The sequence below is a fragment of the Neoarius graeffei genome, chromosome 1 (genome assembly GCF_027579695.1).
Source record: "Neoarius graeffei isolate fNeoGra1 chromosome 1, fNeoGra1.pri, whole genome shotgun sequence".
NCBI lineage: Eukaryota > Metazoa > Chordata > Actinopteri > Siluriformes > Ariidae > Neoarius > Neoarius graeffei.
Genome location: NC_083569.1, coordinates 77,717,359 through 77,734,089, shown reverse-complemented (window position 1 = coordinate 77,734,089; position 16,731 = coordinate 77,717,359). Strand labels below are relative to the sequence as shown.

The 16,731-nt window shown below is 40.8% G+C and overlaps 1 protein-coding gene across 5 annotated transcripts in view; it reads right to left on the bottom strand.

Annotated features, from left to right (window-relative positions):
• Positions 1–16,731, bottom strand: part of htr2cl1 (5-hydroxytryptamine (serotonin) receptor 2C, G protein-coupled-like 1) — a 363,746-nt gene that overhangs the window by 270,843 nt on the left and 76,172 nt on the right. For 2 of the 5 annotated variants that reach the window (XM_060930678.1, XM_060930755.1), the window contains exon 2: positions 374–546. The exons of 2 other annotated variants lie outside the window; for them this stretch is intronic. The gene's annotated coding sequence lies outside the window, so the exon portion shown is untranslated. Of the gene's footprint in view, positions 1–373; positions 547–16,731 lie in introns of those variants that run through there. One more of the 5 variants, XM_060930614.1, reaches the window with a different exon arrangement.

The following is a 16,731-nucleotide window of genomic DNA, read 5'->3' as shown; positions in this document are numbered from 1 at the left end:
AGAGTCTGAAACACTGAAATTACTAGAATTATTTTGTCAAAAGTTACTGCCTCTGATAAAGGGCTTTAAATATAAACTGAATGTCAAAAATGTACAATGTCGCTGTCAAAGCTGTATTAAAAAAAAAAAAAAAATAGTGGAGAAGAGTATGCTGAATCAGAATGCTTTGCGTTTCTCTTTATACTGTATGACAGATTTCTTGAAAGAAACATGGAAATATGTGGAATTTAACTAGAAGTCAGTGTTTCACTAATTACACAGGACTATTGCTGTTAAAAGTAAGAAGCGGCTTTTGTCCAGACAGAAAGAACAGACATTTCCTCTTGCCTCTACTAGACTGTGAAAATATGCAATAGTATGAAAGGAAACTGACTCATTTGGGAAGAAGCAGTCCATACGCGACACCTCCAGGTAGTGCAGAGGCGTCTCGGAGTTGAACCGTTCCCTCGCACATTTGGCTGGCATGCAGTGGAGGTGGTACTGTACCTTCCGGTTTATCATGGAAGAGGAGTTAAGGAGAAACCAATTACTCACCAAATTCCAAACCTGTAGAAAGAGATATAATACTTACACTCAGGAGATCAGAAAACAGAGCAGCTGCTATCTTAGGCACGGTCTAGCTTTGTGCTTCAAATGAAGAGCATATACAGTGGTACTTGGAAAAAAAAAAGTTTGTGAACCCTTTAGAATTTTCTATATTTCTGCATAAATGACCTAAAACATCAGATTTTCACACAAGTCCTAAAAGTCTCAGAAGTGGTGAGCTGAGGTGAAGTGAGGACCCAAGAGCAGACTCAAAACAAGCAGTGTAAAGTGAAAACTTCTTTAATGAAGTAGATGGCAGAAAGGCAAAAGGTACAGTAGGGCTCAGGCAAAAATCGGTAGTCAAAAAACAGGGCAGGAGGTCAAAAACACAGAGGAGCAGGTAGACACAATCAGGGACAAAAAACTCTTCACAAAAACTGATGAACACAGACAAGAGAAATCCAGGCAGAGGTAGCAAAAGACACAATCCAAAAGAACAGGCAGGCAAAAACTTGACAAAAACAAGGAAAAATTCAGGCAGGAGGACTCGAGACGCCACAATACCAATGAGCTGTAGCAAGGCAAGGAAAGTCTACAAGAGACAGTCTGGCAAATGGAGTAGCTCCAAACAGTTCTTAAAAAGCCCTGGCTGATGGGAGAGGAATGGTAGCAGGTGAGGGAGTGCCACTTCAGGAAATGGCCTTCAGCAAGGCAGAACTGAATTCCTGTCCTGGAGCCGGCATGGAAGTCCCACAATCTAAGGCATGGATGGACTGGACCGGACTGTGACAAAAAGTAGATAAAGAGAACCCAGTTAAACAAATGAGACAAAAATATTATACTTGGTCATTTATTTATTGAGGAAAATGATCCAATATTACATATCTGTGAGTGGCAAAAGTAAGTGAGCCTCTAGGATTAGCAGTTAATTTGAAGATGAAATTAGAGTCAGGTGTTTTCAATCAATGGGATGACAATCAGGTGTGAGTGGGCACCCTGTTTTATTTAAAGAACAGAGATCCATCAACGTCTGATCTTCACAACACATGTTTGTGGAAGTGTATCATGGCACGAACAAAGGAGGTTTCTGAGGACCTCAGAAAAGTGTTGTTGATGCTCATCAGGCTGGAAAAGGTTACAAAACCATCTCTAAAGAGTTTGGACTCCACCAATCCACAGTCAGACCAAATGGAGGAAATTCAAGACCATTGTTACTCTCCCCAGGAGTGGTCGACCAAGAAAGATCACTCCAAGAGCAAGGCGTGTAATAGTCGGCAAGGTCACAAAGGACCCCAGGGTAACTTCTAAGCAACTGAAGGCCTCTCTCACATTGGCTAATGTTAATGTTCATGAGTCCACCATCAGGAGAACACTGAACAACAATGGTGTGCATGGCAGGGTTGCAAGGAGAAAGCCACTGCTCTCCAAAAAGAATATTGCTGCTCATCTGCAGTTTGCAAAAGATCACGTGGACAAGCCAGAAGGCTATTGGAAAAATGTTTTGTGGACGGAGGAGACCAAAATAGAACTTTTTTGTTTAAATGAGAATCATTATGTTTGGAGAAAGGAAAACACTGCATTCCAGCATAAGAACCTTATCCCATCTGTGAAACATGGTGGTGGTAGTATCATGGTTTGGGCCTGTTTTGCTGCATGTGGACCAGGACGGCTTGCCATCATTGATGGAACAATGAATTCTGAATTATACCAGCAAATTCTAAAGGAAAATGTCAGGACATCTGTCCATGAACTGAATCTCAAGAGAAGGTGGGTCATGTAGCAAGACAACGACCCGACACACACAAGTCATTCTACCAAAGAATGGTTAAAGAAGAATAAAAAGTTAATGTTTTGGAATGGCCAAGTCAAAGTCCTGACCTTAATCTAATCGAAATGTTGTGGAAGGACCTGCAGCGAGCAGTTCATGTGAGGAAACCCACCAACATCCCAGAGTTGAAGCTGTTCTGTATGGAGGAATGGGCTAAAATTCCTCCAAGCCGGTGTGCAGGACTGATCAACAGTTACCGGAAACGTTTAGTTGCAGTTATTGTTGCACAAGGGGGTCACACCAGATAGTGAAAGCAAAGGTTCACATAGTTTTGCCACTCACAGATATGTAATATTGGATTATTTTCCTCAATAAATAAATGACCAACTATTTTGTCTCATTTGTTTAACTGGGTTCTCTTTATCTTCTTTTCGGACTTAAGTGAAAATTTGATGTTTTGGGTCATATTTATGCAGAAATATAGAAAATTCTGAAGGGTTCACAAACTTTCACACACCATTGTACAGTGCCTTGCAAAAGTATTGATCCCCCTTAGTGTTTGTCCTGTTTTGTCGCATTACAAGCTGGAATTAAAATGGATTTTTAGACGGTTACCACCATTTGATTTACATAACATGCCTACCACTTTAAAGGTGAAAATTGTGTTTTAATGTGACACAAACAGTAATTAAGATGAAAAAAAAAAAAAAACCAGAAATCTGGAGTGTGCATACAGTGGTATGCAAAAGTTTGGGCACCCCTGGTCAAAATTACTGTTACTGTGAACAGTTAAGCAAGTTGAAGATGAAATGAACTCCAAAAGGCATAAAGTTAAAGATGACTCATTCCCTTTATATTTTACGCAAAAATAATTTTTTCTATTTTCATCTTTTACATTTTCAAAATGACAAAAAAGGAAAAGGGCCCGAAGCAAAAGTTTGGGCACCCTGCATGGTTAGTACCTAGTAGCACCCCCTTTGGCGAGTATAACAGCTTGTAAACGCTTTTTGTAGCCAGCCAAGAGTCTTTCAATTCTTGTTTGAGGAATTTTCATCCATTCTTCCTTACAAAAGTCTTCCAGTTCTGAGAGATTCCTGGGCTGTCTTGCATGCACTGCTCTTTTGAGGTCTATCCACAGATTTTCAATGATGTTCAGATCAGGGAACTGTGAGGGCCATGGTAAAACCTTCAGCTTGCGCCTCTTGAGGTAGCCTATTGTGGATTTTGAGGTGTATTTAGGATCATTATCCATTTATAGAAGCCATCCTCTTTTCAACTTCAGCTTTTTTACAGATGGGGTGATGTTTGCTTCCAGAATTTGCTGGAAATTTACCGAATCCATTCTTCCCCCTACCCGTGAAATGTTCCTCGTGCCATTGACTGCAACACAACCCCAAAGCATGATTGATCCACCCCCATGCTTAACAGTTGGAGAGGTGTTCTTTTCATGAAATTTTGTGCCCTTTTTTCTCCAAACATAGCTTTGCTTGTTGCTGCCAAAGAGTTCCATTTTAACCTCATTGGTCCACAGGACTTGTTTCCAAAATGCATCAGGCTTATTTAGATGTTCTTTTGCAAACTCCTGATGCTGAATTTTGTGGTGAGGACGCAGGAGAGGTTTTCTTCTGATGACTCTTCCATGAAGGCCATATTTGTGCAGGCATCGCTTAACAGTAGAACAGTGTACCATAACTCCAGAGTCTGCTAAATCTTCCTGAAGGTCTTTTGCAGTCAAGCGGGGGTTCTGATTTGCCTTTCTAGCAATCCTACGAGCAGCTCCATCTGAAATGTTTCCTGGTCTTCCAGACCTTATCTTGACCTCCACTGTTCCTGTTAACTGCCATTTCTTAGTTACATTTCAAACTGAGGAAATGGCAACCTGAAAACATTTTGCTATTTTCTTATAACCTTCTCTTGCTTTGTGGGCTTCAACCATTTTCATTTTCAGAGTGGTAGGAAGCTGCTTAAAAGAACCCATGGCTGCTGATTTTTGGGACTAGGTTAGAGGAGCTTGGGTATTTATAAAGCTTTGAAATTTGCATCACCTGGCCTTTCCTAACGATGAATGTGAACAAGCTATAACCCTAAGAAACTAATTAAGGTCTGAGACCTTGGTCAAAATGATCTGAGTGCTCAAATCTCCTATGGTTCTTATACCAAGTTACTCCTTTCCTTTTTTCACTCTAAAATTGTACAAAACCAAAATAATACACCGATATTGCTTAAAATGTTGAAAAGTATGTTTCATCTTTAACTTTATGCCTTTTGGATTTCATTTCATCTTCAACTTGCTTAACTGTTCATAGTAACACAAATTTTGACCAGGGGTGACCAAACTTTTCTATACTACTGTAGGTATTCACCCCCTTTTCGTTTGAAGCCCCTAAATAAGAGCTGCTCCAACCAATTCACTTCATAAGTCACATAATTAGTTGATTAAGACCCACCTGTGTGCAATCATGGTGTCACATGATCTGTCACATGATGTCTGTATAAATCAACCTGTTCTGGAAGGACCCTGACTCTGCTACACGACTAAGCAAACAACATTAAAACCAAGGAGCCTCCAAACAGGTCAGAGACAAAGTTGTGGAGAAGTATAGATCAGGATTGGGTGATAAAAAATATCCTAAACTTTGAATATCCCAGGGAGCACCATTAAAGGGGAACTGAAGGCAAATTTTTTTATTATCAAAATTCTATTTATCTCATTTTATTAAATATAGGAACACATTTCTGATAGCTATTTTGTCACTGCTATAGCAAGTTATGAGTGTTTGAAATATGCAATGTAATATATCAGTCCATATGTCAAAGCAATGGCTGTAAATGAGATTCGTTGAGACCTGTGTGAGACATCGTAGGACAGAAGTAAAACGTACAGCAGAAATCAAACCCTGTGTCCGAAATCGCTCACTCATTCACTACTCCCTATATAAGGAATTACTATATAGAGGACCATATAGTGAGCTAATTGGTAAAATGAAAAAACGCTTTCGGACGCTTATCCGTCGCGCTGGTATTTATGTCATTACTGTCGCGTAATTAAAACGTGCCAGATCAGTCGGCTGGTGGGTTTTCAAAATAATAAATACATGCATGTATTTTTGTGATAAATCCATATTATACTGCGCGTATTTCCCACATTAATCAATGCAAAGTAGCTGCATCTTTCAGTTATTTTAAATCAAGGCTGAATAACTTCTTCTTTGCCGCTGCCTTTTGTTAAATCAAATTTGAGACTTTTAATTTGATTTCTTTCAGTGTGATCGCAATGCATGATGGGATATATTGCTTGGTTAGTGACCATCGGTTGTACACTACTTTTCATGATGCATTGTAGGATACTTTGAGTGCACTATATAGGGTGTAAATAATCCTCGCTAAGGTTTCAGACAGCACTACAAAATGGCGTCCCCACTATATAGTACCCTATATAGTGAGTAGGGAGCGATTTCAGACACAGGGAGAGTGACCAACATCTGCCAACGTTGTCAAAAGACGTGCGTGCCCACTTTCGAATGCTGATTTAATCAAGCCAGAAGTTTTGTTTGTTTTGATAACAATCAAGAAAGTTTAAAAAAAAAGTGGGCAGTAATTGTCATTTAAACTTGTTTTTGTGCCATATTTCATTTGGAAAACAGATTTCAAAATGGCAGCACTGACTCCTGGCTGACACTTCATGTTCTGAAGTCTCGCACAAGTCTCGTGACGATCACGCAGATAAGCGCCACCTGCCATGGACCAAACGAACTAAATTCAACATGGCTAAAAATTGAATAGGCTGCTAAGTATAATTTTTAATTGCAATTACTTGCCAATACGAGTCACGATATAAGGTGACTAAAACCGAAAACGTAATTGAATAACACGTTAATTAAGAAATAAAGCAAGTTTAAAAATGATTTCAGTTCCCCTTTAAATCCATTATAGCAAAATGGAAAGAATATGGCACCACCACAAACCTGACAAGAGAAGGCCACCCACCAAAACTCACAGACCGGGCAAGGAGGGCATTAATCAAAGATGCAACAAAGACAGCAAAGATAACACTGAAAGCATGGCAAAGATCCACAGCGGAGATGGGAGGATCTCTCCATAGGACCACTTTAAGCTGTATGCTCCACAGAGCGGGGCTTTATGGAAGAGTGGCCAGAAAAAAAGTAATTGCTGAACAAAACATGTCTGGAGTTTGCTCAACAGTATGTGGCAGACTCTCCAAACACATGGAAGAAGATTCTCTGGTCAAGTGAGACTAAAATTGATCTTTTTGGCCATCATGGGAAATGCCATGTGTGGTACAAACCCAACACCCTGAGAACACCATTCCTACAGTGAAGCATGGTGGTGGCAGCATCATGCTGTGGGGATGTTTTTCATCTGTAGGGACAGGAAAGCTGGTCAGGGCTGAAGGAAAGCTTGATGGCACTAAATACAGGGCAATTCTGGAGGAAAACCTGTGTGAGTCAGCCAGAGGTTTGAGACTGGGACAGAGGTTCATGTTCCAGCAGGATAATGACCCTAAACATACTGCTAAAGCTACACTGGGGTGGTTCAAAGGGAAACATTTACTGTAAATGTCTTGGAATGGCCTAATCAAAGCCCAGACTTCAATCCAATTGAGAATCTGTGACGTAACTTGAAGATTGCTGGACACCAACGCAACCCATCTAACTTGAAGGATTTGGGCAAAAATCCCAGTGGCTAGATGTGCTAAGCTAATAGAGACATACCCCAAGAGACTTGCAACTGTAATTGCAGCAAAAGGTGGCGCTACAAAGTTTGGGTGGGGGGAATACCTATGCACACTCCAAATTTCTGTTTTTTTTCATCTTAATTATTGTTTGTGTCACAATAAAAAACAATTTTCACCTTTAAACTTGGCATGTTGTGTAAATCAAATGGTGCTAACCCTCCAAAAATCTATTTTAATTCCAGCTTGTAATGTGACAAAACAGGACAAACACCAAGGGGGATGAATACTTTTGTAAGACACTGTAGGTGGAAAAACAGTGGGTGTGAGGCAACCTGAATGTAAGGATGACATACAGTGTACTGAGAAACACACAAATTCAGGCAAATTCTGTCAAACCAGTAGCTTAGCTTCCTCCAAATATGAGTACTAGTGACTATCAGGCTGTGACCACTTCCAAAACAACTGACTAGTGTTAGCAATCAATCTCCCCTGCTCAGTGGTGGATGTATAACAAATGAGAGAGAAGAGAAAGACAAGGAGAGATTTCATATCCATATATGGTCAAGAGAAGGAGAGAAAGTGAAACCGCAAATGAGAGAGAAGGTGAAGAGAATAATCAAGGTGGCAAGAATGATTGCATCTCAGCCTGCAATCGATTAAATCAGGTGGGAAAATGAGAATGTTGTAATTAAAATCATACTGTGCAACGTGCAACTAATACAATGTCATTTCAACAAAGCATTTACAGTATCACATCATCAGGGCATGACCACCGCCAAACAAGAAGTCTCTCTCTCTCTCACACACACACACACACACACACACACACACACACACACACTATATGATGCTGGGATATTAATTAGGTTTCCTCTGCTCATGTGCTGGAGTTCTGCCGCTGTTCCTCTTTACTGACTATCAGGTTGAACTTTCTTTTCTTGAACTTTAATCAAACAACTTCAGCAGAGCCTCTCTGAAAACAATCAGCCTGAATTTTAAAAAGCAGATGGACCAGCACTACTTGGCTTACAATCACTGCTATATGAAGCTTCCTGATGAGATGTTTTGAGGTGTTCTCATTCTTATCAAACAGTTTATATTTCATCTTTATATATATCCATCCATCCATCTATCCATCCATTATCTGTAGCTGCTTATCCTGTCCCACAGGATCGCAGACAAGATGGAGCCTATCCCAGCTAACTATGGGCGAGAGGCGGGGTACACCCTGGACAAGTCACCAGGTCATTGCAGGGCTGACACATAGACACAGACAACCATTCACACTCACATTCACACCTACGGTCAATTCAGAGCCACCAGTTAGCTTAACCTGCATGTCTTTGGACAGTGGGGGAAACCGGAGCACCCGGAGAAAACCCACGCAGACACGAGGAGAACATGCAAACTCCACACAGAAAGGCCCTTGTTGGCCACTTGGCTTGAACCCAGGACCTTCTTGCTGTGAGGCAACAGTGCTAACCACTACACCACCATGGCATCTGGTCTTCTCAATCTGTGTTTGCTGAATGTTGGTCACCTCCGTTATGTAAAAGCCCAGACGATATAAGCAGATATTCAGCCTACACTGTAAAAAGTGATAGATAGGGAGCAAAAGAAGCAAGCATTATAGTACTCAAATACAATGTTTATCATGTAGATACCAACATGAGTTCTCTTTACTAGATATTTAAGCCTATTTACATAAAATTTTTAATGTGACTATAAAGCAAGCACACTATTGTTACCCGTCAGACCACTTTTTTTTTGCGCCACAATTCTTCAGTTTTCAAGATATCCTGCTTGGTCACACTTCCTCAGAGAGCCAGCAAACTTAACACCTCAGGACACTCACCTAACACATCCATGAAATCAACTATGACTTGCACTCATCTTTTATTTGCTTTTCATCCATCGATTTTTCCCCTATTGGGCCAATGCATTTTGGCTCCACAGAAATACACTAGCCATCAGAAGTGGAAATACACTGCCACTCAGTCATGATCCATCCATCCATCATCTATGTTCAATCAAAGTCCTTCCCACGCCATGTGGCGCATAGGGTGGCGCTAATTTCCGTTTCCGTAGCCCTCGGCCTCTCGCCTATTACAACCCCGATTCCAAAAAAGTTGGGACAAAGTACAAATTGTAAATAAAAACGGAATGCAATGATGTGGAAGTTTCAAAATTCCATATTTTATTCAGAATAGAACATAGATGACATATCAAATGTTTAAACTGAGAAAATGTATCATTTAAAGAGAAAAATTAGGTGATTTTAAATTTCATGACAACAACACATCTCAAAAAAGTTGGGACAAGGCCATGTTTACCACTGTGAGACATCCCCTTTTCTCTTTACAACAGTCTGTAAACGTCTGGGGACTGAGGAGACAAGTTGCTCAAGTTTAGGGATAGGAATGTTAACCCATTCTTGTCTAATGTAGGATTCTAGTTGCTCAACCATCTTGGGTCTTTTTTGTCGTATCTTCCGTTTTATGATGCGCCAAATGTTTTCTATGGGTGAAAGATCTGGACTGCAGGCTGGCCAGTTCAGTACCCGGACCCTTCTTCTACGCAGCCATGATGCTGTAATTGATGCAGTATGTGGTTTGGCATTGTCATGTTGGAAAATGCAAGGTCTTTTCTGAAAGAGATATCATCTGGATGGGAGCATATGTTGCTCTAGAACCTAGATATACCTTTCAGCATTGATGGTGTCTTTCCAGATGTGTAAGCTGCCCATGCCACACGCACTAATGCAACCCCATACCATCAGAGATGCAGGCTTCTGAACTGAGCACTGATAACAACTTGGGTCGTCCTTCTCCTCTTTAGTCCGAATGACACAGTGTCCCTGATTTCCATAAAGAACTTCAAATTTTGATTCATCTGACCACAGAACAGTTTTCCACTTTGCCACAGTCCATTTTAAATGAGCCTTGGCCCAGAGAAGACGTCTGTGCTTCTGGATTATGTTTAGATACGGCTTCTTCTTTGAACTATAGCGTTTTAGCTGGCAATGGCGGGTGGCACAGTGAATTGTGTTCACAGATAATGTTCTCTGGAAATATTCCTGAGCCCATTTTGTGATTTCCAATACAGAAGCATGCCTGTATGTGATGCAGTGCCATCTAAGGGCCCGAAGATCACGGGCACCCAGTATGGTTTTCCGGCCTTGACCCTCACGCACAGATATTCTTCCAGATTCTCTGAATCTTTTGATGATATTATGCACTGTAGATGATATGTTCAAACTCTTTGCAATTTTACACTGTCGAACTCCTTTCTGATATTGCTCCACTATTTGTCGGCGCAGAATTAGGGGGATCGGTGATCCTCTTCCCATCTTTACTTCTGAGAGCTGCTGCCACTCCAAGATGCTCTTTTTATACCCAGTCATGTTAATGACCTATTGCCAATTGACCTAATGAATTGCAGTTTGGTCCTCCAGCTGTTCCTTTTTTGTACCTTTAACTTTTCCAGCCTCTTATTGCCCCTGTCCCAACTTTTTTGAGATGTGTTGCTGTCATGAAATTTCAAATGAGCCAATATTTGGCATGGAATTTCAAAATGTCTCACTTTCGACATGTTCTATTGTGAATACAATATCAGTTTTTGAGATTTGTAAATTATTGCATTCCATTTTTATTTACAATTTGTACTTTGTCCCAGCTTTTTTGGAATCAGGGTTGTACATAGCTAGGGTTACAGTGGGGGGCTAGTCCTCTGGTAACCACGAGAGTTTGACTCCCCACTCGCATTGCAGTGTGCCTTGCCAGACAGCAGTAGGTACCATTTTTATTATGGTCTTTGGCATGACCCAACCATGAATAGAACTCGCAATCTCCTGATCAAGGGGCGGACACGCTAACCACTAGGCCAACTTGGGGTATCAGCTATGTTACAGGTAAAAAAAAAAATCTCAAACTCAGTGATTTTTTTTTCTTTTTTTTAACCTGGGTTAAAATTTTTAACCTACGGTAGTTCATAATTTCCAACCTAGGTAAAATTTTGGATTATCTAAGATTCTTAAAAGGGATTTTCCATCACTTCTTTTGTCTCTCTTTCTTTCACCCACTTTCTCTCTGTCTACACCTACCGAGTATTTCCTCTTGTCTGTCCGTCTACTTAATCCTTCGACCTAATTAGCATTTTTAACATAACTTTTTTCACATTTAACCAGGATTTAAACTCAGAACCTTCTGAGCCTTAACCCAACACCTTAATCACAAGACCAGCGACAATTGCAATGGAAGGAGTGATATATGTTTTGAATGTATTAATGAGTCCAGTATTATTACATCATCAAGTAGTTTAAAATACAAAGTCTTCCCAAATCCTAGATAGAGAGAAGAAGCCTTGATTTGTCACATGCACACTCAAGCACAGTGAAATTCGTCCTCTGTCTTTAGCTCATCTGAAGCAGTGAACACACATTTCATTCGCACACTCACATCTGCCATTTTTCTCTCCTGTTTCAAATTTGTATCCCACAATGCCTTGTGCAAATGGGGAAAGCCCACCACGTGATGCATGATGTAGTATCTTGAATTGGGTCATGGTGAAGCAGGAAAAAATAACGGTTAATTGTTCTATTTTTTAAAAAATGAATAAAATCGGAAGTCTGTGATTCAAATTCAGTAGCTTTTGGTCCACTAAACAAAAATAATTGTGTTTCAGGGAAAATTCTTTTTATGACTTACACTTAAAATCTGAAAGGCAGTCTACCTTCAAGTGTTCTTCCTCATGTCCTCTCAGGGAGTTTTTCCTTGCCACCATCACAAGGGAGGCTAGATTAGGGAGCTCGGTGTCTACTGTTAAATGTGTTATACAAGTAAACTTTAACTGAACAGTTGCTAAGACAGTCGTTAAGCCTCCAAGCCACAGAGGTTAAAGAAGGAACCAGAAAGCATTGCACTTCTTTGTATTACATAAAAAAATCTGACAATTCACAGTACACTCATAGAAAAAAAAAGACATTTTATAGAGGCCTTCACCTCAAAGACCAAGGAGCTGGTCATTGACTTTGGGAGGTCCATACCAAGGTCATGACCAGTTCTGATTGAGGGAGTCGAGGTGGAGGTTGTGGATTCCTACAAGTACCTTGGGCTGTGGCTGGACAGCAAGCTGGACTGGACTTGCAACACCAACCACCTGTACAGGAAGGTACAGAGCAGGCTATACTTCCTTAGGAGGCTGCGGTCCTTTAACATCTGCAGGAAACTCCTGTGGATGTTCTGTCAGTCCGTGGTCGCCAGTGTCCTGTTTTACACTGTGGTGTGCTGGGGGGCAGCACATCCAAGAAGGACACATCCAGGCTGGACAAACTGATCAGGCGGGGCGGCTCTGTGGTCAGCATGAAGCTGGACTCTCTGGTGACGGTGGCAGAGAAGAGGACTATGGACAAACTACTGAACATCATGGACGATGCCAGTCACCCTCTGCACACCGTCATCAGCAACCAGAGGAGCCTGTTCAGTGACAGAATGCTCCTTCCCAAGTGCAGGACTAACAGACTTAAAAACTCCTTTGTCCCTCACACCATCAGACTGTACATCTCCTCTCTGGGGGAGAGGAGGGGGAACAGGAGGACAGAGGACGGGAAGGAGCAGTAGCCTAGCCTGACGAAAAGCAATACTGGACAATGTGCAATATAAATGTGCAATACCTCTCCTGCTGGACTTTTATATATTTGTATATGTAAATACTTAATTTATCTAGAAGTTTTCTAAATACTTAATTTATCTAGAAGTTCTCTCTTTTTTCTATTCTCTGTTTATCCTATAATGATGCTACTGGAATTTTAATTTCCCTGAGGGAACCCTCCCAAAGGGATCAATAAAGTTCTAATCTAATCTAATCTAATCTAATCTAATCTAATCTAATCTAATCTAATCTAATCTAATCTAATCTAATCTAATCAACTCCAAGCCATTTTAAAACTCAACTCAATTGTGACAAATTCTTATCCGTGTCTTTATACCAGCAGTATGAAATACATGTATTGAAAGCATTAAATTATGATGCACATAGCAGCTTACTATGTAGTATCACAAGTAATATGATTAATCAGTGTTTTGCTTTAGGCACTGTTCCCATCTCCCTCAAAATTGCTTCTGTTACACCAATACTAAAGAAACCTGGTCTAGATTCTTTTTCACTGTCCAATTACAGACCCATTTCAAATCTCCCTTTCCTAGCTAAAGTAATGGAGCGAGTTGTAGCCTCTCAGCTTCATACTTTCCTTGCTCCTAATGATCTCTATGAACCCTTTCAGCCAGGCTTTCACAATCTGCACAGCACTGAATCTGCTCTCTTAAGAGTTGTTAATGACCTCCTGCTCTCAACTGATGCTGGTCATCTCAATGTCCTTGTTCTCTTGGACCTCACAGCTGCCTTTGACACTGTACATCATGAGATACTCATTTCCAGACTATCTTTTTTGGTATTACTGGCTTAGCTTTAGCCTGGCTTCAGTCATATCTAGCAAACAGGCACCAGTTCATCTCTATTGGTGTTCATAAATCATCCACTGTTACTGTTGCTCAAGGTGTGTCTCAGGGTTCTGTCCTTGGTCTCCTTCTTTTTATATTATATATTTCTCCTATAGGCCAGATTATTCGCAACCATGGCCTTAACTTTCATTGTTATGCTGATGACATTCAAATCTACATCACTATCACCCCTTTCATAGCCTTTGTTCAGCTGCTAAGGACTTGCATCACTGACCTTAAGCAATGGTTGCATAAGAACTGCCTTAAACTTAATGCTAGCAAAACGGAGGTTCTATTAGAAGGTACCAAAAGACAGGTTCTGAACTTCTCCAGTTTCACTATTGATGTTGATGGTGTGTCTATTAGTCCTTCCCAAGTTATAAAAAACCTTGGAGTTCTCTTTGACTCCACCCTTACCAGTACATTTGAACCCCATTTTAAACTAATTACTAAGAATGCTTTCTTTCACCTCCACAATATTGCACGTCTCCACCCTCTTCTCTTGGAAACTGATGCCAAAATGTTGGTCAATGTGTTTATTTTTTCTCATCTTGACTATTGCAATTCTCTCTTTTATGGTCTCCCTGCCACATTGCTCAATCGCCTGCAGTACATCCAAAACTCAGCAGCAAGAGTCCTCACACTCACCAAGCGCACTGCTCACATCACTCGTGTTTTACAGCAACTGCATTGGTTGCCAGTTATTTCTTGGATTAAATACAAAATCTTGCTTTTAACCTATAAAGCTCTTCATGGTTTCGCCCCTTCCTATCTCTGTGAGCTAATTCATTTGTACTGTCCCTCCCGCTCCCTTAGATCTTCTGTCTGTGGACTTCTGACTGTTCCACGTTTTAAACTGGCATCTATGGGTGGCAGATCATTCAGTGTTGCTGCTCCTAAACTTTGGAACTCGTTACCACAATCGCTTCGTGACTGTTCCACTCTCTCTTCCTTCAAAGCTAACTTGAAAACTGTTCTCTTTACCTCACACTATTCTTCCTAGTATGGCTTTTTTTTTGGTAACTCCTGTGTAAAGCGTCCTTGGGTTTATTAAAGGCGCTATATAAATTGAAATTATTATTATTATTATTATTATTATTATTATTATTATTATTAAGTAATATCAGTGCATCCTTTAAAAATGTAATTCAGTCAGTAACTGTAAAATGAGTAGACGGATTTAAACTAATTAGATCACAGTAACTTGTACCGCTTAACCCATTACTCTATAATGCCTGGGATGAACTGGTTGTTCAGATCAGAGAGAAACAAGGACAGAAACAACAGCAAGGTTGATGAATGGAGGGAAAAAAATGAGGATTAAAAAAAGGGAAGAGAAAATAAATGCCAAAACATTTAATCATTTCTTAGCCCACACATCTTTTCAAGGCACCCAAGGACAGAAACAAGTGGTCGTATTCTTGTACACAGTCCCAAAAATCATTACTTGTGGAAAATGTCCTGCTCATTTAAGTGAAACGTTTAATTATAGAGTGGAACTGGAGGCAGACAGAATTAATGGCTTGATGTAAAACTGACTGATCCCAGCCTCAGAGGCCTGTATGTGAGGCTGCAAGAAATTGTGCCCTCTTGAAAAACAACAAAAGTCTTTCGAGCAGTCTGATAAAGCGCTTTATGCAAAAGAACTGCACAGAGTGGGAGACAGGGCCAGTGAAACAGAGACAGGCAGAGAATAACACAAGCAAGAAGAGATGGGAGGGGAGAAGTGTTGCTTCATTCTGGGTTTATCCTGCTCACTTCGTTTTTCCTTTTTCATCCACCTCCAGGTCATGAGACTGTGGTACTGCTCATTATTCCCCATTTCAGAGTAATGAATCATCAGGATCTCTTGTGCCCCATGCAATCTGGGCTGCATTCAAGTGATGGAGATTTAACATATTTAGGTTCAGCGTATACATCAATGAAAGAAAGGGAATATTTTTCGATGAGTGCTGATTTTCTGAGTGGCTCATTCAGACTATTGAAATTACCTGCATGGAGTTCACACCCCCGAGACTGCCATGTCTGGAGGAGACGTTTTTAGTACAGTTATATAGTATATATAGTTGTATAGTATATTTAGTTTTATTCTATCCACATTCACTGGATATGAGCAATCGCGCGCTCTGATTGGTTACTCTACTACTAGGATATCAGCTCAAAAACTGTGAGTAGAGAAAAACAAAATGGTGGAGCGTATTGTGAACCAACCGAGGTTGAAATAAAAATTAAACTCGAAAACAAAACCCCCAAAAATACAAAAAAAAGCAACAAAATGTGGAATAAAAGTACTTGATGGTAAGAACGTATCTTTTTAAAAATTTTTCAAGAATTATTATTATCGCATTTTTCACAAATTGCACCTGTCATTTTGCTGGTTTGTTTACATTGTAAGCGGACATGATTTTGTCGGACGGTTTGTAAAAAGTTTTTATTTATCGAATTTGCAAAAAAATAAAAATAAAAATGCTCTTTTTCGAGCGGCACAGTGGTGTAATGGTTAGCACTGTCGCCTCACAGCAAGAAGGTCCGGGTTTGAGCCCCGTGGCCGGCGAGGGCCTTTCTGTGCGGAGTTTGCATGTTCTCCCCGTGTCTGCGTGGGTTTCCTCCGGGTGCTCCGGTTTCCCCCACAGTCCAAAGACATGCAGGTTAGGTTAACTGGTGACTCTAAATTGACCGTAGGTGTGAATGTGAGTGTGAATGGTTGTCTGTGTCTATGTGTCAGCCCTGTGATGACCTGGCGACTTGTCCAGGGTGTACCCCGCCTTTCGCCCGTAGTCAGCTGGGATAGGCTCCAGCTTGCCTGTGACCCTGTAGAACAGGATAAAGTGGCTAGAGATAATGAGATGAGGTGCTCTGTTTCTCAAAATCCAGTGAATGTGGATAGGCGCCTTGTTGGCTATCGGCTCATGAACGGTTCGATTTCATGGAATAACTGTTAAATATAGTATAGTTTAGTTTAGTTTGGGCTCTCAGAACTTTTACATACAAAAGTCAAGACTTGAAATCAAAAGGAAACCATTTTCAAGACCAGGGGTGACATGGTGGTGTAGTGGTTAGCGCTGTCACCTTACAGCAAGAAGGTCTGGGTTCGAGCCCAGCAGCCGGCGAGGGCCTTTCTGTGCGGAGTTTGCATGTTCTCCTCGTGTCTGTGTGGGTTTCCTCCGGGTGCTCCGGTTTCCCCCACAGTCCAAAGACATGCAGGTTAGGCTAATTGTTGGCTCTAAATTGACCGTAGGTGTGAG